This window comes from Motacilla alba, chromosome 1 (assembly GCF_015832195.1).
Source record: "Motacilla alba alba isolate MOTALB_02 chromosome 1, Motacilla_alba_V1.0_pri, whole genome shotgun sequence".
In the NCBI taxonomy this organism is placed as follows: domain Eukaryota; kingdom Metazoa; phylum Chordata; class Aves; order Passeriformes; family Motacillidae; genus Motacilla; species Motacilla alba.
This window is the reverse complement of record NC_052016.1, coordinates 67,555,950-67,579,941: the sequence shown is the minus strand read 5'-3', so window position 1 is coordinate 67,579,941 and position 23,992 is coordinate 67,555,950.

Below are 23,992 nucleotides of genomic sequence, written 5' to 3'. Positions count from 1 at the left end.
TTCAAGTATCTCATTTACAATTTTATTTCTTTAACCGTAGAGAAAAAAGGATTTAGTACATATCAAGACAGGGCATACAGCATGGTAATAACCTGTGTAATAGATCCACTCAGATAGGTTTCACCCAAGTCTTAAACGAGAAAATATTTTAAAGTGGCCTTAGCAGAACTTTCTACTGCACTTTCAGATGCTAAAGAATATTTTTGGGCACCTTTGCAAGACCTTTGGTTCTTTGACTACAGTCATACCTTCCCTTTAAAGGTAGATGACCTTTGAAGCAATAATTTTTTTCCAGTTCAATTTTATACAGTTATAATGTTACTCAGAAATTTCTGATCTATCAAAAAAACCTCCAAAAACTATTTTCCTTCATAGACATGATTTTACTATAGAAGTTTTTCATTCTCATTCCCTATACTTTTAGTATACATTATAAACTTTTCATTCTATATATTTTAAGACACTAGAAACTTTCTAGTGTCCTTTGATAATGTGGGTTTTTTTGTTGTTTTGTTTTTCTTCACTGCTGCAAAAGCAGCAGAAAACAAGCTGACCAGATAAGAGAGGGATTTCATCAAGCAATGCAGACATATTAGACTTTTTTTTGCACTCTCTATGGGTAGTTTTCTAAAAGTTCTTCCAAAGTTTACTGCATAGCATATAATTATTTTCAGGTGTTTATTTCTGCACAGCTTGTTTTGCAGATGTCAATAGAAAACATGTAAGATTTTACTCATCCCAGACTCTTATTTAGATGGATATTGCTAAGTTACTATTTTTCATAAATTTCTCGATGTATTTCTTCTCTGCTTTTTACCTTCTGAAAGTCTGAGTGCTTTTCTAAAGATAATGGTTATACCACATAGAGGACCAAGGCTGTCTGTCAAAGAAAAAGCAATTACCATAAAATGTAATCATTAAGGAGCAGTACAAACATACCTAACAAAAAAAGCCCAGATGCCAAAGAGACTGTGAAATTCTGCTGCCTGTTGAATAGACAAAACATTTTCTGAAAGATAGATGAGAAATATGTGCATACATAGAGAGTAACTTATTGCCCAAAGGTTTGGCAAATACGGAGTCAATTGTTTTACAAATGCTGATGCTTCCTTAGTCTGAATTTCTGCTGGGTCCTACAGGTTCAAAGGGGGAATATTTGCTGCCCACAGGTATCAGAGATATGCATCCACTACCTGAGCTCAGGGTGTACATTTGGTGAGCATAGAATGAGCTACCCACATTTGAATCACTGCTGGAAGGTGAAAGTAGCACTTATCACCTCTGCAGAAGTTCTTGGGCATAAATTACCTCAGACATGAAAATTGTATTTAAGACTACTCAGACAGAATAATCCTTGGATACTGAAAAGATAAAAAGTATATACATTCTGGATGCATACTTATAAAAAAATAATATAATTATTTATAAAAAATAATTTAATTCTTGTCACCACTTTAAAGCTTTTCTTATAGCTTGGGAAGATATTGATGCCTCTTTCTCAAAAAATGAGACTAAACCACTTATTCCTCATTAAATAATGGGACTGAAACTACTTGTTTAAGTCAAATGCAATTTTGAAAGCTGGGATTATAGGGTCTCCAGAAATCATTAAGTTCAGGTAGGGGTTTAAACCTAAGGTTATGTGACAAAAACCAATAGCCTACACACAAAGGAGCTCAGAATCCCAACAGCAGGAGGGACACCCCCAAAAATACCCTGGTGAACTACTCCAAGGTGTCTCACAAGGGGCTATTGGCTCATCAAAGCTCATGGAAATCAGAGAAACAATGGGAGGCACTATGACAAGTTGGAACCGAAACTAAGGGCTCCTGAGAACAAACACTACACACAAACTCCTACCAGGGCTATCCCTGGAGAACCTCAGTCCCATTTTACAAACATGGAAAGCATCATGAGGAGTCATTGGTAATCACAGAATTATGGAATAATTAAGGTTGGAAAAGGCATCCAAAATCATTGAGTTCAGACTTTGACCATCATCTTGTCAACTAGATAATGGAACAAATGCCACATTCCTTGAACCTCCCGGTATGATGACCTAATCACTTCCCTGAGCAGTCCATTCCAATGCTTAAAAAACTTTTCCATAAATAAATTCTTCCTGAAGTCCAACATGAACTTGCCTTGGTGCAGCTAGAGGATGTGGCTTCTCCTCCTGTCACTTGGGAGAAGGGATTGATCTCCATGTTGTTACAACCTTCTTTCAGGTTCTTGTAGAAAAACCATGAGTCTCCTTTTCTCCAGACTAAACAACCCCAGCTGTCCCAGCCACTCTTCATATAACTTACTGCATTCACCAATTTCATTGTCTTTCTTTGGATTTGCCTAATTACCTCAATGTGTTTTCTGAAGTGAAGGGCCCAAAACAGAATATGGTATGCTGGTGCTGAGTACAGAAGGACAGTCACTTCCCTGGTTCTTTTGGTCAAACTATTTTTGATACTAAATCAAACCAGAGCAGCTCTTTGGATAACCATTCAAACTAATAGGGTTGTTACCTAGGAGCGTGAAACCTAGAGGTTTCCCTGTGGGTCAAAAGCAATTCAGCATGACACAGGACTTAATCTGGGATATTTAAAGAAGGAAAGAAATGAGGAGGAAAAAAAGTGAGGGATGTAAGTGACTTTGGGAGGAAGAAATGTGAATAGAGAACTAAGGGAATAAAAAGGGATGTTTGTTTGCCTGGCTATATCTTGCACATAAGCACCACAGCCGATCCTACCTTCTTATTAATTTTTTCTAATTTTTTTTGCGTGTGAGGGTTCTCTACTCAGTCTGTGTATGTGGAAAGGGGGACAGAGGTGTATGGTGATGTGTGTTCAGAGTCAGCGTAGGAGACACAAATATATCTGTGATGCAGCAAGAGGAACAAGTACAGGTGTACAAGGAAATGTGGGTTCTCTAGCAATGATCAAGACAAAGTGGCTGGGAAGAAGTGGATGGATTTGTCTCTGAGGGTTTTATGTCTATGAATTAGAGTGCAGGGAGGCTCACTATGGGGACCAGGGAAGTCCTCATCAATTTTGTATTTCTGCAATGGCCTATATCAGCAAAAAGGGTGGGGCTGAAGTCTCAGGGGCTTGAATGTCCAGAAGCCAGCAGCTGATGAGATTTTATGTGGTCCATGAACGTTTACTTATCAGAGTCTGAACTCAGCTGCTGGCAAGATCCACACTGTATCTATTTGAGTATATACTGTCAACTGGTGAGTGGACCTCCATCTCTCTCTGCCAGAGAGGAAGGAGGATGAGGCCATTGGTAGAGTCTGGTTTTTTTTTGTGGCTCATCTGTTTGTGTGTGTCTGATCTGTGTGCCTGTTTGTGTATATTTGGATATACAAGGTGTATGTGTCTGCTTGCTGAGAACACATCTGCAGCCTCACAGCTGGTCAGTCCTGGGGATATTGGAGTACATCTGCCCCACCTCTCTTCAGCTGTTGAATATATTTTCCTCTAACAGAAACTACTCTATGCCGATAAATCAGAGAAAAGAAAGAACAGAGGTAAAGAAAAAGCACCAGGAGCCTTTGATGCCCTTTCACTCAACCCTGACTCATATGTTCTTATTCTCCACCAAGGATTTTATTCTTGCATTTACGTTTGTCAGAAATGACAGATGACACAGTATGTCAGGTCTCCATGATCCCTTTTGTTGTGGTAGCTCTTGTAGCTTACACAAAATTGTTTTGTAGAGAAATGTTAGGACAGAAATGCTCCACATGCATCTGTAAAAAAAAAAAAAAAAAGCAAAACAGTATTTAGCTTACAAAGTTACTGAAGAAATTCCAAACAGAAAGCGACAAGCAAAAATTACACATGTAAAGAAAGATACCCTTAAGTTTTTCAAAGTTTCAGAGGACTTTTCTCTAGTAGGAAGAAAGTGTGTTTAGATATTAAGAATTTCTATTCCCCCACCTTATCACCTACCTGCAATCTAGACTTTGTTTAAATCATCTAACATCTTAATTTAACTGATTTTTTTTGGTCAGAATTAGGAAAGGCTTATTTGGATGGATAGGAGTCTTAGAGACAATGCATGGGCCCTAGAATTTGATTTTCTCTTCTACTTGATCTCTTCTTTGCCATATTCTGGGTCATTGCAACACAACACTTGAAAATCTCATAGAACGTCTCACGACATGCAGCATGTAGTCACAGATGTTAAAATGCTACAGCAGCACTCAGAGGCAAACAGATGCATTATAGACTTCTTTTTTTTAAACACTTTGAACCAAAAATTCATAGAGGTAGTAATTACACGTTGTGTTTACAGCAGCAGCACACGAATCCTCCAGACGTGCAGGGCGTAGAGCTGCGCCCTGTGGGCACCAGGGGCGGGCTCCAGGGCAAGCTTGCTTTCACCTGCATGGCTGCAAGGCAGTTTGTGTCCCTTCATCTCAGGACCTGCCTACGGCACCCTGTTCCTCTGTCATGCAGCAGCTACACTGATGCTGCTAATCGCTGTCAGGGCACAGGCTCTCATGCACAGACATTGTGTGCAGGAGCACAGTCCTACCTAGATGGTAATGGGTGGTAAACCCATGCTAAGCCTCGTGCATTCAGCTAAATCCTCTTTAACCTTTTTGCCCTCCTCAACAATAAAGTTAAAAATTGATCTCTTTGGGGAGTGTTTCAGTGAATTCCTAGACTAGGAATCAGCAGGGGCATATTACAAAAGGAAACTGAAGTGTCTCCTGTCTTCTATCTCAGACAATACAGCTTTTTTTGTGTGGTCTTAAAAAGAATTTATATTCCTCTAAATGAAAATAATGGATGAGATGAAGAGGTCATTCAGCTGCAGGATTGCTGAAAATTGTTTTAGCTATAACAAAATTATGAAGTCTGTGCCTTTTGGCTTACTTATAAACCTTTTCTGAGCACAAGAAGAACAAGAGGTAGTAGAGTCAGATCCATGGCTGCAGATCAAGGTCCACTAAATGCAGCCTCAATGTATTGCCTTGCTTTATCGGAGCTGTAGAGAGTTTTGCTTTTGGTAAGAAATAGTACTTACACAAGTAAACTTACCATGTGAAGAGACAAGACAGGCATGGGAAAATACTAACTCTGTTTTATAGGTAGAAAATAAAAAAAAAGTAGCTTTTTTCCTCTCTGTATACCACACCTAAGACAAAAATCCCATTTCCTTCTGCCTGCAGATTCGTCTGTTTTGTCCAGAGACAGAAGGGTATAGGGGTTTTGTCATCTTATCCAGTTCATGAACTCTTTTCTGGAACAGTCCATCTCCAGCACATGTCTCACATGCCAGACACAAACTCAAAGGTACTGTTTAGCCAGAATGATCGCTGAGCAAAATAGCAGATTTGAAAATACTCATGGAGTGTATTAAGGATTTTGTAAAATGAAACTGCAATCCCAACTAAAACTCTACAAAATAAAGTCTAATATATTACTGTTCTGGAGAATAATGACTCTATATCTACTAGAGCTAAGAGTGTAATTTATCAACATTAGCCTTGATGGGGCATCCAGTGCAGTGTGATTGATTTAAATGTGTAGATTTTTAATGTTTTGAACAGGTGGCTAACTTAAAACAACAGTTTAAACTTTTATAGCATCTTATCATGCTGAGGCAGCTCATGGTGTTTTACAATGACATTAAAATTAAAATTTAATCTATCCTGCAGAGTTAATAATTAGCTAATGTCAGTTAAAAGTCAATGAAAACAAATCAGTCTTAAACATAGGCTGAAAAAGGAGAAAATAGGCATCTCCTGATGTCAAGAGGCAATGAGTTCTGCCAAGCAGATGCATGGCCGTGGAAAGAGCAAGCACCCTAAGTGACATTTCAGAGGGGGCTAAAATTTTGAAAGATTAGTTTTGATCTTGGCTGCTAGGCTTAATATGGCTTCATTCACTTTTGATTTATATAGCAGTGCAACAATCCTTGGGGATGGGGTCAAGAGGTAGGTGGCCTATCTTTCAGCAGTCACTGGGATTCCACTTCTACTCTCTAGCCCAGTGCATTCCACAAAATATGGAATGCTTCTGCAAAGTAATACAGTGACAAAAATGTAAAGATTCCTCAGCATCTCACAGCCAGTTATTTGGATTTGAATTCCTTCCGTCTAAATCCCACTTAAACAGTAGAAAAACAATCCCCTGACCTCTATGTTTTACAAGGAACAGGTGCCTGTTATTTTGAAAGGAGGGACATGTTGCATTAGTGCAGAAGAGGTTTCTGAGTTGTAAACCTGGTCTGACGTAAGTGCAGGATTTAAGTCTTGACCTTCTCTATTATATAAATCTTGCACAGCATGCTGTCTGTTCTGAATCCCATCTAATCCTCCCTGTGCATTCTATAGAGAGTCAAGGTATTTTACTAAAGGCTATGGATTGTACTTAAGAAATTAGTTTTGTTTCTGCTTTGAACTAGTCGTGGGTGATTCATTTCATTCTCTGTGAACTATTGAGAGGTCCTAGGAAACTAGTTTGCTTTAGATCCCCAAGAACGTGTCATGAGAGTTAGTGTTACAAGGTCTCCTTGCAATGTAGCAATGCAGATCAACTGTCTTTTCCTGTTTCACCTGTAAAAAAAAACGGGAATCATAGTGTTTTCATTCCTTATTAGTCTGATTCTTACTCTCATCGCAACAACTACGTATTACTTGCATGAAGACATTTAATTACCTTTAGACTTGGTTAAAACTTCAAGGAAAAGGTGAGAATATAGCGTGTTATCCTGCATTTGGTATCTTAATCCAGCTAACAGATGTAATGAAAGATGACAGTATGGTTACTCACATGTATATTCCCAGAACATCTGGAGAATTTGCTTTTACTCCTTGTTGTTATGTGTGTTTGCCCAATTAAGCCATCAGAGGTGTGGTACAGACCTGCCAATTCTCAAACATTGCAGGCGTAGCTCATAGAATTGAGACTTGCACTCTCACATTCTTCTGTGGCTCTGGCTGCAGCTTCTCATGGGTAGCAGGGCGGAGCACTACCAGATGCTGCTAATCACCAAGAAAAATAGAGGCAGCCAGATAAATAAGGATGCTGCCAACTCATGGAGGTGTATGTTTACAGCCACCCGTGTCCCCCTGCTGCAGGTTACTACCATACTACTTTTCTTTTCCAGAAAAAAAGAGTATGTTTCAAGCACATGTAGAGAGAAATCTGGGAAATGCTCTGTATTTACAAATTCTAAAATCCCACCATAAATCATCACATAGGTGTATGTTAGACAAGAAACATCTGTGAAAAAAAAAAAAAATCAGTGATTTCTATTTGTTCAGCAAAGTTGCTGAGTATCTTATGGGTTAGTGCATATATTAGCAGGAAAATGTATGCAAAAGTATGTGCTGAAGAAACAGCTCTCTGATTCTTGTCAAGCTGCCAATATTAACATTAGTCTTGTAAAATTTGGGCACCCTGTAGAGTTTTGATCTATCATCCCAAATACCTAGTGAGTAATATAAAATTTAATTGATAATAAGTTCAATTAGGTCAAGAGAGAGATTGTATCTGTGAAGTGTCTGATGGTAAGATCTTAGCAAAAGGAGACAGCTATTCAAGGGAATATCAAACAGGATACATGAATGCATAATTAAGGGGTGACAGAGGTCAGCAATTAACACTTGGACATTTGTATTTCTTTCCTCAGGACCGGACAGTAGAATCAGAGGAGAAATTGAGTTCAAATCTGACACAGGAAAAGGACAAAGATACAGTTAACTTCAATTGTGCTTTAAAAACAATTTTAATGTACATATTATGCCTTTTATTCCTTTTGTGTCATTCATTTGTGAACTGAAAAGATACAGATATGTATTTATCACTGTAGCATACACAGAGCAGATGATTTTTCTATGTGATAATTACAAGGACAAAATAAATCTTAACATATTAAATGACTTAAGTACTATTTGCTGGTACTTGTAGTTTAGAAAGATATGTATAGCAAGAGAGTTTGCTATAATTTAAAATGCTTATTAAATGTCAGTAGTTCTAATAAGTGATTGATATCTAATTAATGTGTCATATGTGATAATTTTTAAATGTTAATTAATGCCTAAAGACTTAATAAGTGCTGCTTGACCTATTAATTATGTTAGACAAAAAACTTACAGTAATTGTTTCCTAAATGAAATGCTTAAATAAAGTGTGTAAAGTGTTACCATACGATACTAACATGGTGGCAGGCTGATTTTACATCAGCCTGTGATTCAGGGATAACCTTTGAACTTCTACTTCACACATTTGTGCAGAACAGAGCTGCTCTGTTTCCAGTTTCATTGAAAAATTTACTGCCCTCTTCATTCTTTTGGAAGTGAGAAATTAATACTGTGGGCCAGACCCTGTTGTAATTTAGCCAGGCACAGCAGAAGTGTTGCCTTTTGTGCCTATCAGTGCGGATCCGTCCCCGCCGGCGCCCAGCCTGACGTCTGGCTCTTGTTATCTCCTGAGCAGGCTGGCAATGCCATATATTCTGGGGTCCATCCTCCCCTCACAGAGAGACAGGGTCTAAGAAAGATGCAGTCATTAAGCAAAGAGAAGGAGACAAAGTGTGGTCCAGTGATTACTTGTTGTAAAGGATGAACGGCTGCTTCACAGATTTCCAGGTAGCTGGAACAAAACCATGACTCTTTTTTTAAAGGCGCTATGCCCAATTTTTTCTTGGTCCCCATGTAACAAAAACAGAGCAATTTCTTCCCATACCAGTGTTTTGAAATTTAAATCATTAAGCATTGTAAAGTATTAATATGTGCTGAGAGCTGGGAGCCATAAAAGACATCACAGTTTCTTTATAACTGTAGAGGAATAAACTGTTTCTTTAAAACTGTAGAGGAATACAGTGATTACTGTTAGCAGAGTATTCATGGAAAGCTTGTGAGTCTTCTCAAATTTATGTTTTTAATGATTATGTATGCATATATATTTTATCAACTTGATTAATAAATAATATGATTTTTATCTAAATAGATATATATATATAATTTACTTGGTGAGTAACCTATGAACATCTTCCTCTTTGTATCTAAAGTTTATAATAAAAAATTCTAATTTTAAAATTTCATTTTAAAACAACTTTATCTGGAATTTTTATTTTAATATTAAAATTGAGAGCAATTTTTAAAGAACAGAACCTGGCTTCTAGAGGACTATATTTTTCAGGTACTTGTTGGGTCAATTGGTGCTTTAAATGAAAAAAATAATGTAAATATTTGGAAGGTATTTGTGTTTTGTGTCTGCTGGTCAACATAAATTCCATGTTATGACCTTTGCTTCTTTTAATCTCTCCTAGTATGTGTGTTCCCTGTCATTCCCATGATGTTTTATGGAGCCATGTCAATTAACTCTTTACAGAGGTTCTGTACACTTTCTCAAAAAGCACTTTGCAGAAAAGCATTCTCGTGAGCTACCAAGAATATAGTTAATCTTCCTCAAGGTTTAAGCTCAAAGATGAGCAGTTTCCTGTATGAATGCTGTCCTTCATTATTTATGGAATGTACTAAAAAGAATGTACCCTTTGAAGCCAATATTCTGGTATTCTGACTTGTGTATTCAGGCACCATGTCCCTGTTTATAATGCTCTGACCCTGAATATCCACCAGTGGTCAGCATCAGTGCTAGAAAATCAGTCTGGAACTGTGGTCTGATATAGAATGGCAATTTCTCACATTTTGTAGCATAACATGACCTGTATTGGGTGATGATGAGGAAGGATTAGGTATAAAAGTTTTCTAAGTGTATGTAAGATGTTTATTTACCTTATTATGGTACTGCAAGACAGTTCTTTATGATCATAGCTCTTGGAAAATATTTTGTCTCCTGGAGTGCTATTGGACATTGGCTTTCATACAAATTTCCCTCTCATTGTCTATAATTTCTTTATAATTAGTCTTGATATAATACCCCTTGGAATTCAGGATACTTTATTGCCAAGGACAGTATTGTAAAGAGAGGGAAGGAGGGAAGGAAGTGGCGGAAGGAAGGAAGTGCCGAAAGGAAGGAAGGAAGGAAGGAAGGAAGGAAGGAAGGAAGGAAGGAAGGAAGGAAGGAAGGAAGGAAGGAAGGAAGGAAGGAAGGAAGGAAGGAAGGAAGGAAGGAAGGAAGGAAGGAAGGAAGGAAGGAAGTGGCGGAAGGAAGTGGCGGAAGGAAGGAAGGAAGGAAGTGGCGGAAGTGGCGGAAGGAAGTGGCGGAAGGAAGTGGCGGAAGGAAGGAAGGAAGTGGCGGAAGGAAGGAAGTGGCGGAAGGAAGGAAGGAAGGAAGGAAGGAAGGAAGGAAGGAAGGAAGGAAGGAAGGAAGGAAGGAAGGAAGGAAGGAAGGAAGGAAGGAAGGAAGGAAGGAAGGAAGGAAGGAAGGAAGGAAGGAAGGAAGTGGCGGAAGGAAGGAAGTGGCGGAAGTGGCGGAAGTGGCGGAAGTGGCGGAAGGAAGGAAGGAAGGAAGGAAGGAAGGAAGGAAGGAAGGAAGGAAGGAAGGAAGGAAGGAAGGAAGGAAGGAAGGAAGGAAGTGGCGGAAGGAAGGAAGTGGCGGAAGGAAGGAAGGAAGGAAGGAAGGAAGGAAGGAAGGAAGTGGCGGAAGGAAGGAAGGAAGGAAGTGGCGGAAGGAAGGAAGTGGCGGAAGGAAGGAAGTGGCGGAAGGAAGGAAGGAAGGAAGGAAGGAAGGAAGGAAGGAAGGAAGGAAGGAAGGAAGGAAGGAAGGAAGGAAGGAAGGAAGGAAGGAAGGAAGGAAGGAAGGAAGGAAGGAAGGAAGGAAACTGAAGTATTTTTAGCCAAAAAGTAGTAGAGCTGAATTTCAACCAGACATAAAACCTGTGTGATTGACTAGAGGAAGACTCATGAATAAAGCTATCTAAGTAAAAAACTAACAGCTCTGAATTTTTTTTTGTTCTTTAACCCATTAATCAGTTTTTTTAGAGAGAACAATGAAATTTATTCCTGATGTGTTCAGAATGATCAGAACTTTTTGCAACTTTGTCAAATCCTAGGTTTCTCACATTTATTGTCTCCCTGAGAGAAACGTAGAGGCATCAGTGACTTTCATGGCAAAGTATTGCAATCAGGAATCTCTAGTAGGATCATCAGCAGGTACAACAGCTACTAATGGAAAAAAAAATTCCCCGGGTCACTGAAAAAAAAAAGTGTTCATTTAAGGTAAGAATGATTTATGATAAGGTTCCTGGGATCCCTGTCAGTTGCACAAGTTTAAGTAAGAAGTAGCTCCATTTAAATCCCTGTTTACTTTGGATGGTTTTGATCTAAATTAGATAAGAATTAGAACCCCTAAAAAGTATTCTCTGAGGTGATATGGACTGAAAGAGGATTTTCTTAGCATCTCCACTTAGTGAATATACAGATTACTCCAGGTGGTGGAAGAGTGTAGAATATTAATACAGTCTGTGGAAGGAGAACAAAGATCAGGGGGAGTGTTTTTCCCACAGCTATCTAGAAACCAGTAAAATAAAGAAGTAATCAGGCTTTTGTTTCTGCCCTCTGTGGTTTTCTGCAGCCTGGAACTGCCACAAAGGTTGGATGCAGACATGCAGTGCCACCTCTCTGCAAGGAGAACTTGTCCCTGATGTCTTTGTACTACGGTGTGCAGGTGTTTGGGTTAACTTACACCCTCACACTGCATTCCAGGAGCCAGCAGTTACACAGGTCAGGGTATGACTTGGTTTGTAAGGAACAGTGGGGAACACAGTTAGGAACAGTTAGGAACATAGGTACAGTGGGGCCAAGACAATGCAAGCAACTGTGTATCTCAAAAGAAGGTGGGGAAATACCATGGGATGTCTGGATATTAAAATTTTCACAGAGGTTCTTATATGTGAATGGAAGTAAGAGTAACATAGTGGGCAAAAGAAAAATGCCACTATGAGAAAGGGTGAACTATTAATTTTCCCTTCCTTATTAGGTTCCCCCCTTCAATGAAAACCAATAGCATGTTTAACAGCTATAACCTGGTTAAATTTGCACCCATAAGTGTATTTAAAAAAAGAACTAGTTTAATTTAAATGCTATGTACAACTTAAAATGATATGCATTTTGGCTCATGATTGAAATAAATAATAATTATTGGCTTGTTTCCATTGTTCTCAGTGGGACACTAAGGCTGGAATAGATTTTTGGCTGAACTTGTTGATAAGAACACTGTTCAGTGATTTTGCTGATGACTGTTTTGGGGTACACCATTTTTCAAGTATGCAATGTAATAAAGCTGGTCTGAAAGCATTGTTTGCTTATTGGATACATGTGAAGTTGTTTGAAAGTAGGTCAAATTATGTTCAGTTTACAGCCTACAAACAGTGGAAGGGTGAAGATAGCCACTCTGATGTTCCCAATTCAACTGTACAGCCTATTTAAAAGGTACTATATGTGCAACAACTTAAAGATGAGTTAATTGGTAAACTCAGCAGATTTGACTCAAGCTATCAGAAAATGAGTCCATAATATTTGACTGTTGGCAGGCAAGATATTATGACTTAGGAAGTCATAATGAAAAATATTTACAGGCTTTCTTTGGCTGTTTGGGACTCCTCAAATCATTTTGGGGGAAAATAAAACAGCTTGAGGGTTATAGAAGAGGTGCAAATATTATTTTCAAAATGGTAGAACTAAATAAATTTGAAGTGGAAATCAGTGGAAATCAGTGGAATAACTGTTTGCATGTAGATGGTCTAAAGATTTAGTCTTTGATAAAATAAGCAAAAAATGGATAATTGGGTAAAAGTCTCTAACAGCAAAATGGGTAAGCAAAAAGTCAGGTTTCTTTGATTACACTGGTTGATCTAGCACATCTAACTGATAAATAAGTAACTAAAAGTGACTTAAGTAATTAACAGTGACTAGCTTAAGCTTAATATGGTTTGGTTTAGTTTGTTTTTTTAATTCAATTTAAACCCTGAGAAATGTGGCATAGAAATATCTCCATATGCTTTCTGCTGACTAAACTGCTTGGAGTGATGTACAGAGCATGATGAGCACAGACAGAAACACATAAAGCTTTAAAGCACATACATTTTCTGTTCACTTCTTTGTACAGAAGGTGACCAAACTCTATCTGGATGGATGTATTTTTCTATGTTATAGAAGGCACATGACATATATTGAGTTCAAGACATAAAAGTTTTAGTTTTAGTTCCCTCTCTAACTTACAGAACCTAGTACAAGTAAGAAGTCATGGAAAGGAGCTTGCTCCTCATAGTTCTAAATGAGGTTAAAATACACAACATAAAATTAAACATCTTATTCCTGAAATTTTTTACAAATATTTATGTTTTGCAGTCCTAAAGGATTCAGATGTATTTTCATAGCTGAATTCACCAAAGAGATCAGGAAGCTTCAGCTTCAGCTTTGGGATTGTAAAAATACTAATGGAATTTTGAAACATCCTTTTACGGAGAGTTGCTTTTCCCCCCTGCCCCCATCAATACTTGCAAATGGCTAGTAGGAAAAAAAATGTTCTAGAAAGAGAAGAGGAGATTTTAAGTAACAGTAGTTTTTACTTAGGAAACAAAGTTTTCAACACCAGACTTACATTGATAAATGCAAAAATATAAAAGCATTAATATTATAGGAAGGAGCCAGAGGGAAGGAATGGGGAGATTAGGACATACATAGATGATGTAGCAAAAATATGTATAAAAAAAAAAAAACGAAAAAAAACCCAACAAAAACCTTAATGTAATGGTTGTTTCCTTCACAGCTCTACCCTCTTGTGAAATACGTTCTTGAACACGACATGCCGCTGATTCTAACCTATGTGAAAATCATGCAGGTCATTCCCTCACATATATAGAAACCTACCAGCATCTAATACAATTTCAGAATCAGAAAACCTGCTTCTGTGCACCTGGTTCAGCTTCATATTCCTGGCCCACCTGCAGTTCACCAGATGTTCTGCTATTTCATTGCTTGCATGTCTCTATGTGTACTTGATTGTGTTTACCAAAGAAAATGCTTTGAATAAAGTTATTGGAGACATTTATTTATTTCCCTGCTGAGTGAAAAACCAGAGTAGAGATTTGAAGCACATTTTCATCATACTCCTTCCTAGAAGTGATAAAAAGAAAAAAAACTTCATGTTAATAAGGGAATAAATGAGTCAATATTGTGTGCAACATAATGTAAAAATTCACCAGTGTTCTGTGGCTTCACAAAATTCATATTTCTTTGATTTTACATAAAGTAAGAAATCAATAAACAAGGAAATAAAATTTATATAGAAGCTTACAATTTGGAACTGCAGAAAGAGTTATATTCCTGAAAATTTCCTGAAAGAATAGAGAAAATGCCAATGAGATACTATATGAAAATGGAACAAATAGAAAAAAGAGTCTGGTATGCCTTAAGGTGCTAGAAAATGTATGATGAACTAGTTATATCAATATGCATGTGATTTTCTAAGGAGGTTAGTGTTGCTCTTTTAAAAAACCTTCTGGCTAGTAATTTTAATTTAGATTGCTACCTTAAAGGGAATATTATAAATAATTACAGATCACAGTTAGATCCCAGATAAGTGCTGTACCACTAGGCATAAATATATTGAATAAAAGAGTACTAAGAACTTTTTTAAGTCAATAAGGTCCAGATTGACAATTACTGGCATTGTAAGCACATTGGAACTCAGTGCCCCAAACAAATACACTGAAACTATGTTACTTGTGTTCATCTCTTGCTAGCTGCCACCCTTTCACAAAAGAAAGAACAGAAATCTCACTTATGTTAATATATCCTTTTCTTCTAAACGACCCTTTCTCTGTACCCACTGAATGTTGATTAAAAAAAATCTCAAGGAATATGTTCATATTTTAAAGATTTAAATTTGCTCAGCAATCACAAAATATCCTTATTTCACACATGAGTATATCAGATAGATAGAGCTTTCTAAACAAAGGTGGTTATGTCGATACATTGACAGGCTACTGCTAGCACTGCCATACTAATCAGAGTCACATGTATTCACATCTGTCTATTCCTGAAAAACAAAGTCCAGAAAGAACATATGAGATACATGTACCTTACCCCAAGACTTGTACTGTTGAAAATATCAGAAGTATTTCCACAGCAAATCTAGTGCCTGTTTTTTTTTGCAAATTGACTTGAAGGCTCCATGTAATGGAATAAATAATCCTGCATCCTATATTCATTATGCATATTTGCTGGCTTGTCCAGCCCAAGGCAAGAGTAGACAATGCTTGGTGCAGATTCTTCTGAAAACTTTATCCACCTATTCAAGAAGTGTAAATTTTGGGGTTTACTCTCAATGGTTTTTGTTACTAAGAACAGATTTATTTACTAGATACTGCATATTTCATATCTGACAAAGGTACCTGAAGTGTCTGCTGTCAATTTCTTTTGTCACTGCTTCTGTATCATCATGCTGTTTCTGTCAGCATGCTGACAAGAAAAATAATTTCCAACTTATTACAAAACAGAAATCACTGAAACAATCATTTTAGTCAGTATGTGGTGAAAGTGAAAACAAAAACAAGGCACTGTCATTGTTGACATTAATTGCAGTATATCTACAGGATCCTTTCACCAGAGACTTTTTTTCCCCCTTATGTCCTCTGAACTGTCTTAATTGCGCAGATATTTGGATTGGAAAGCTCAGAGCTCACTGAAAAAGCTCTGCTGTAACAGGTGATCACCCAGAACCCCTGTCCAGATTCCAGCCCCCTTTGCCTACCCCATGGGTCCCCAACTCACTGGCTGGTCATACTGGGTAGTCTGCACCCACTCAGCACTCACACACTCAGCCCTTGGGCACCCCAAAATCATGGGCTCCCCCAAATGCCAGTGTGGGCCCAGGCCCACCTGAAACGCCAGCCCTCATGTAAGGCACCTGAACTCCCTTGTAAAGTTTTTTAACCTTTACAGATGCATATTTTACTCCTATTTGCTGGTTATTCCAGCTTGAAATTTCCCATTGAATTACAAATACATACCTATGGACATAAATTTAAATTAATTATGGAAAAATATAAATGCACTGAGACCCCTCCACAGCTACCAACCTTTATAACTCCCACATGCACGGACTTATGTGCTGATCTCCAGAGTCACTGGCATACAGAACTGGAACCCTGTCACCCATGGCTGTTTTTCCATATCCTAGAACCTAGACCTTGCATCACTCATGCATGTGATAGAGAGTGAAATTATACAGAAAACAGAAAAAAAAAAAAAAGCCTTAAGAATAAATATAGAGTAGACTGCATTGGTCAGGAAGAGGGCTCAGGCAAATGAGTACTTATAATATAAACCCTTTTTCTCCTTCCCTCTATTCATCCCTCCTTTTTTCCTTTCCTGATACTTTCCTTTGTCTCACACAGAATTCTCCCTCTATGATTTTCCTAATGGCTGTGTACAGTCCCCCTGATCCCCCTGAAATATCCACCCTGTTTATTTTGTTTCCCCCTTCTCATGAGTTTCAATGCCTGTATTCTCCTTCTACAAAGATTTACCTATATTTTTTAATGACTCATCAATTAATGCTTGAGAAATTTTGCTATAATTTATCATCTCCCTCACTTGTTTGCTTATCATGAGTTTGTATGTCTTTATTGATTCCTTTATTATTATTCCATTAAAAATTTCTTTATCTGTAGACCTTACTGAACTTCTATTGGATTTGCACAGCAAGATTTTGGTAGTGAAGGGTACAGGGTAGCTTCTATAAGAAGATGCCAGAAGCTGCCCGTGTCTGAGAGCCAGTCCCAGGTGGGTCAAAGACAAACCTGCCACTGGCCAAGGCCAAGCCCATCAGCAGTGATGGTAGTGCCACTCAGATAACAGAGTTAACAAGGGAAAAACTCTGGAACACCAACTGAGGCCTCTGACAAAGAAGTGAGAACATGTGAGAGGAACAACCCTGCAGACACCCAGGTCGGGGAAGGAGAAGGAGAAGGAGAAGGAGAAGGAGAAGGAGAAGGAGAAGGAGAAGGAGAAGGAGAAGGAGAAGGAGAAGGAGAAGGAGAAGGAGAAGAGATTTCTCAGCAGCACATTGTGAAGGCCATGGAACTCCACTGGTGGAGCAGAAATCTACCTGTAGACCATCCACCTGTAGACCCTATGCTGGAGCATGTGGGTGCCTGAGGGAGGCTAGGTCCCTATGTCATCCTGAAAGGACCTGTGGATGCTGGCAGACCTGAGCCCACAGGAGAGCATCAGCCTGTTCCTCAGGGCCTGCACCCCATGGGAGACACTCATACTGAGACAGTTTGTGGGGAACTACAGCCCATGGAAAGGACTCAGAGAGTTTTGTGAAGGATTGTCTTATGCCGGGGGGATCCCATGCTGAAGCAGGAGAAGAGGGTGACAAATCCTCCCTCTGAGAAGAAAGGATCAACAGAGACATGTTGTGATTAACTTGTGATTAACAGAGACATATGTGATTAACTGCCCCGCTTCCTTCTCCCCCTGTAGTGCTGCAAGGAAGAAGATGATAGAGGTTTCAGGAGTGAATTTAAGAAAGGAGGAGTGAGGGAAAAGCATTTTAACCTTTAGTTTTTTGTTTCTCATTGCCCTACTCTGATTTGATTTGTAATAAATTAAACTGATTTCCCCAGGTTGAGTCTGGTTTGGTGAGTAGTAAGACTGAGAGTGCATAAAGTTAAACAAACATTGATTTTCTGTGATTTTGTGTATGAAATCTGATTTTCTTTACCTCTTCTTGCACTTTTTTTTTTTACTAATTCATTTTTGGTGGCTCTCCTCTGGATTCATTTAAGCATGCCAATATCATCTGGTAAAGCTAGCAGATAATTTTGACCTTGTGATTCAAATGAGCATGGAAATCCTCTTAGTTATTTTAACAATATTTAAATAATTTCTAATCCACCTTATTGAATTACACAGCACATGGACCATAGTGTCGACTCTAAACTCTGTTGTGTTTCATCCAGAGAGGCTTCTTTTTTTCATTTCCATATCTGGCTTTTGCACATAAAAATTAATTTAAAATATTTCACTGTATATTTTTTTAAATCCCATGTTTTTTGTTGTTGTTGACATGAGCATCAGAAACATCTCAGAAAACATCTGGCTTTCCCCATCTCTGTTCTGCTACTTACAACACAGAAAGGGAACGATGCTGGCTGCAGATTCAAGGTGATTTATACTGTCAATGCATTACCCAAAGCTCTCACTGCATTGAACTACAACTTCCACGTAGCCTAGTGTTCACTTGGGCTTTGAAAGCAATTTAGATGACAGGTGCAGGCTCTCTGCATGTGCCCCATACTGTGTGCAAACATAGCCTTAGGGAAAAAATTCCCATAGTTCTGAAAAAAATATAGTATAAGCATCTGAAGATGCACAGCAAGTCTTATTCTTTCCTCATAACTCATTTAAACATAAAAAATGTTAGAAAAGTCCATATTAAAGAATATTTAGTATGCAAAAAGCTTTTAGGTATTTGGGATTTGACTCCACTATATGACTACTGCCATAATGAGACCTTGATCCACTGAAAATTCTGTGATTAAACTTCACTTAGAGACACCTCAATTTAATGAATAGATACAGGTATTCAAATATATAAAAAATATTTCTAACTTCCAGTTATCATCCATAGGAACTACAGTTTGATTTATTTGGGTAAACATGGGTGAGTACTACAAGGTATCTAAGGCATAGAACCAGCAGACAAAATTGTTGAAGAGCTGTGCCTGTCTGGAGCATAGTAAGATGCCAGCTGGGAAAGATTTCAACATCTAAATAGCCCTACAAGTTTAGACACATGACTCAAGATTTATTTGCTTGTTTGTTTATTTTGTCAGTCATCTGAAACCTTTTTTCAGTTCTGTTGGCACAAAGTCCATTCAAGGCCTAAATTTTGATCTTTTATGTAACAGCATGGTTATAGCCGGTTATTTTTCATGAGAAAATGTTAGGAAGCTGGAATCATTTATTCAGGACCAAGCTGCAAATACCCCTGGACATTATTAGGAATAGAATAATAAAATACCTGAAAAAAAAAGTTGAAGAGAACTGAGAAACTTGGCAACTTTACAGAAGGTGGGGTCTTCATAGGATCATAGGATTATTTAGGTCGGAGGGGACCTCAGGAGTTCTCTATTCAAGCCTACTGTTCAAACAAGGGTCATCTGTGAAATCTGATCATGTGGCCCTGCATTTAAATCTTAAAAATGTCCAAGGTTAGAGATTGCTCAGCCTCTAAGCAACCCACTCCATGGCTAGGCTCTCCTGAGGGTGAAAAGGTTTTCCTTTACATCCAGTCAGAGCACTTTTTCTTTTAACCTGTCTCTTGGCTGTCATCACACAGCACTGTGAAGAGCCTGTCTTTGTGTTCTGAAAATCCTACCCATGTGTATGGGAGTTGTTAGATCTGTTCCAAAGCCATTTTCCCAAGGCTGAACGAGGAAGACTGTGCTGCTGCAAGAGTTATTACTTCCCAAATATGTGACTTTGCATTTGTTTTGTTTATCCTCAGGAGGTTATTATCAACCCAGTCCTCCCATAGTTTTTCTAGGTCTTTTCAAATGTCCCTTCTGTTCTCAAATATATCAGCTTGTTCTCCATGGTTTGGTACCAAGATTGAAGAGTCCACCACATTGTCTCTTTTGTCGTGTCCAGTGAAGATGGTGTGTACAAAAGGTCTAGAGGTAGACTCTTGCAACACTCCAATTGTTACTACCCTCCATGAATAGCCCAGCTTTTAAACAATTTTAATCAAATCAATTTTTTACCCACCTAGTTGAATACCCATTATGACTATAAAGACTCAATTTTGATGTGGGAAAATAGTGTTTAAAACCCTGCTAAAGTCAACATGAATGAAATCCACTTTCTATTCATGTAAAAATTAATGCATTTTATCAGACAGACATTTTGTAAATCCTTGCTGAGAGTTCCCAGTTACTTTCATGTGCTCACAAATATACTCCATGATTTTCCCTAGACTGAAAATGGGGTTGACCGGAATGTTGTTTTCTGTATTGACTCTTTGGCAATAAATATGGGGTTTTTTTACAACCATTTACTCTTATTTTTTAATATTTGGGCATCTGAATCTTGAAGTTACAAAATTGTGCCTTCTAAAGAGGACAAGCTGTGGTGATTGGCCAAGGAAATAATGACAAGAACAGAACAATCAAAAGTTTAGGCAGAGGAACAACTACTAGCTATGATACTTTATAGGAAAAAATCTAGTTGTTCAGCTCCAGGCACAAGCAGGACATGCAATCTGGTTACAGGGCCTTGAAAATCATTGTGAAGAAGCCAGTATTGAGTACTTTGAAATACCTACAGTGAATATCAGCAAAACTCCAGCAACAGAATGTTTTGTGTTCAGGAAAATAATTTCTTGTGGAAAAAAAAAAAATCAGATGGGGATGAAAGCAACTCATAACCTAAGAGAATAGACAGTCTCTCAACATCCTACAGGTGGTTTTTTTTTGCCTCTTTGAAGGGGTGCCAAATACTTCATGAGGGTTCCAAATAAATCACAAAGAAAGAGGTGAAACAAGGCCAAAAAGAGACCTAATCTTATACTGGTCAGATAACAAGGAAAAAATGCCTAATTTTGACAGCATAAATGGAACTTTTTATCAAGACCATTTTGTGCTGCTCTCAGTGCGTCAAGAAGACATAGTCTTTGCCCAGGTTCACCTGGGGAAAGTCAAAATATAATCTCCTAGTCAGAAAATAATGCCCAGTTGTTAGTATGATTGGAACAATATTAAAGACTTCAAGATTGAAGTAATTCAAATAGAGGATTTTATGGCTTAAGAAACCCCATCTTGCTTCCGAGACAGAATGCAATCAGGAGTTGTATTTGCACTCAGAGAATGATGTGGTCAAGCAAGCTCATTCTTCAGTTTTCAAGAAGGAAACTAAATGCATTAAAGGTATTGAAAATGAGTATGACAATGTGTCTCTCTTGGTATGATGGATGAGTGTAAGAAGATAAAAACAGTTTAAGCATCATTTAAAAACTGCCATAGTGTTTGGGAATTTACATGCATGGTATCTGTCCTTGAATTTTTGGAAAGCAATAATTTAGCTGCATGACAAAGGTGGGTGACAAATGAAGAACAAAGGTTTCTACATAGAAATATTTAGTGAAGCAACTTCTCTGACAATGTGTTACATAACATATTTCAGGGCTTGATGATTGGAGAATGCAGACTGCGTTTCTATGAAGTCTACAGGCACCTGGACAAAAGTCACAAATCAAAAGCCAACTGAAAGAATATTAAACAATCTTCATGAGCCTAGGAAGAAGTGGTCAGCATTAATCAGGCTTGGACAGCATGTATGCAAATGCTGAAATGCCAGCTAAATTTTGTAATTAGTTTTCTTGGCATAGAGCGAGGGGTTTTTTTGTTTTGTTTTTTTGGGGTTTTTTTGGGGGGGTTTTTTGTTTGTTTGTTTGGTTGGTTTTTTTAACTAGCCAGCATGGAGTGCATGAAAGCAGAAAAATCTCAACAGGAATTCGAGATCAGATTTCTTGGCCTTCAGAAAAAAAAAAATGCTCTGGGTTAATGTAATTGTCTCCCTTGAGACAAATTTTCAAAACATATATAGATGTAAATATTCCATTTTTAAGACTCTGCATTTCTACAGGCAAATTGACATTTGCAAATTGGAGGGCCAAAAATGGAGTTATCCAGTTTATGCATTCAAAAGTTGAGAGTCCACTTGGGTAGACACATGGCATAGAACTAGGAAAGCATTCTGGGGATGGTAGTTTACAGACCATCCCCTGCAAAATATGTATTAGGTAGCTTGAAGTGATAAGAAAATTAATATAGATTGTTTCATTGTAGGTGAGAGGAAGAAGTAATAAAAGTACTTGGATACAGGACCTGGATCCTGCATACAGGACCTGGATCCTGCATACAGGACCAGCAGGTCCTATTTATTGAATCACTATTTATTAAAGAAGACTAGAAAAAGGCCAAAAATAAGGCCAGGATTTTTTAATTTTTCATTTCCCAATACAGGAAGAGCAGGAGCAGGAGCCTGTATTAATCTAGGCTGTAGTTTATTTAAGAAATAATTTGTCATGAACTTAGTAAACGCCTAAAAGCAGACAGCTTTGAGAGCTTTTTCATTCTGAAAATAGTCAAAATTAATTGGTTGCAATGACTATTGGGGCACTTTTCCCCGAAATGTATACAAGTGAATTGTAGTAATCGACATCTAAGGTACTCTCATGGCCTGTGTTACATAATTACCACAAGAGATAAGTAGCCCACTGGGACTACCTTCTAATTGATAATAAAAAGTGATTGAAGAGGTAAGGTAGGGTTTTATTATTAAATTTAAAATTTAGATTATCTAACTACTGAATATCTAGAGTCAGGCAGATGAACCCCACCCTATTCTGCAAGTAGACATCTGGAGAACAACAGTAGCACCAGATGCTGCAGAATTCTACTTTACAAGCCAAATGAGAAAGCTTTGGCTCCAGACTTTGCTAGATCTGAAACTGTTGCAAAAGTCTGTATGAGCTTGAGGCATGGCCTGAATCTGCATTAACATCTGAGGTTAGACTGAGACTATTTTTTTATATTATTTTTCTTTTTTTTCTCCTATAAGTGAGTTATGTTTGTCTACAGTTACACCAAATTCTTTCCTTTTAGAGAGGTACAAGGAGAAGGAAGCCTGATTAAACCAATTTTCTCTGAATAATGGTTCTTGCAACTATTAAGTGTGTCTCCTGATGTCTGCTAGAAACTTTCCAAGTTCGTTTTATTTTCCTCCTCCTTTTTATTATACTGTTAAGGTCTTTTACAGTAATGCAGAATAATTTAATGAGGTTTTTCATGGTCACTATTCTTCATTGTAGAGGTATATCTTGATATATGTTGTAATAAAATATAATCCTATTTCTTTCAAAAAGAGTGCTTGGTAAAAACCATGTTTCTCCTGTACCATTGTCAAAAAATTAGCAATTAACCAGACTGCAAAGAACTTGCTCTTTGTACTTGTGCCATTTCTTAACATATCTTTTTCTCACAGGCTTTTAATACTTTTATTCTTAGTAATTTTAATCACTATATCCATGTCTGCTTTTTCATAAATTCCTGTCTGTTTTCCCAAGCAATACTCTGAGAAATGCTCATTATGAAATTTTTTAGCTTTTTTTTCTGACCATCCTACATAAAAGGTTTCCAAAGCAAGGTGTAGATATTACTGCCATGTTCTTTGCTATTTATCAAGTTTCACTCCTCCTCCTCCTTTGCTGTGAGGACTAAAACAGAGGTATCCCTCTTGTATATTTTATAACCTGTCTTTGTCTGATGGACTACGGAGTGAAGTGCCTCAAAACTACGTGGCAAATCAACCAGATAAAATAGCCTGTGATGTTGCAGTCAAGTTTTCATGTAAAATTCTTGAGTTTCAGAGACCCAGTGTAATGTGAGCCTAAAATTAATTTATCACATCCCCTCATCTGATCTACACTTCATTCACATTTGCAGTATTCAATGCAAGGAATCTTTCCACAAAAATATGTCTTCAGAGGTTTACCTTAAAGGAATGGGCTGAAAAGTCTTCCTTATTATGTTAACCCTGGGAGCATAAGAGGCCCTGTGACTTTATTCCAAATAGTTTGATTGAGTTCTCCCTTCCTCTGCTTCCTGACCCATCACAGTGCATCTCTAGGCAAAAAAAATTGATGGGATTGTATCTTTTTTCTGGTTTTGCAGTATTGCTGGCTTACAGTGGTTCAAGACCTTTGGGTTTTAATCCTTTGTTTGTACATTTAAGGTGGAACTATGAGAAAGGAATAAACCACAAAACATATCTTTATTGTTGCTTAATTCTTGTGTGATAGCTGTTTCTTTTGCCATTTGTGAACACCTCCTAATTTTATAAATTAGGTAAAAGGTAACAAATGAAAACTCTAAAAACTGTGAAAAGCAAATAGAAATCTAAAGGGTCTCACCTCTGTTCTAAATAATTCCACATTACTTTTATTCTTATGATCTTTTATCTTTTTTTTTCTACTTAATTGTTACTGCTAAGAGGGTC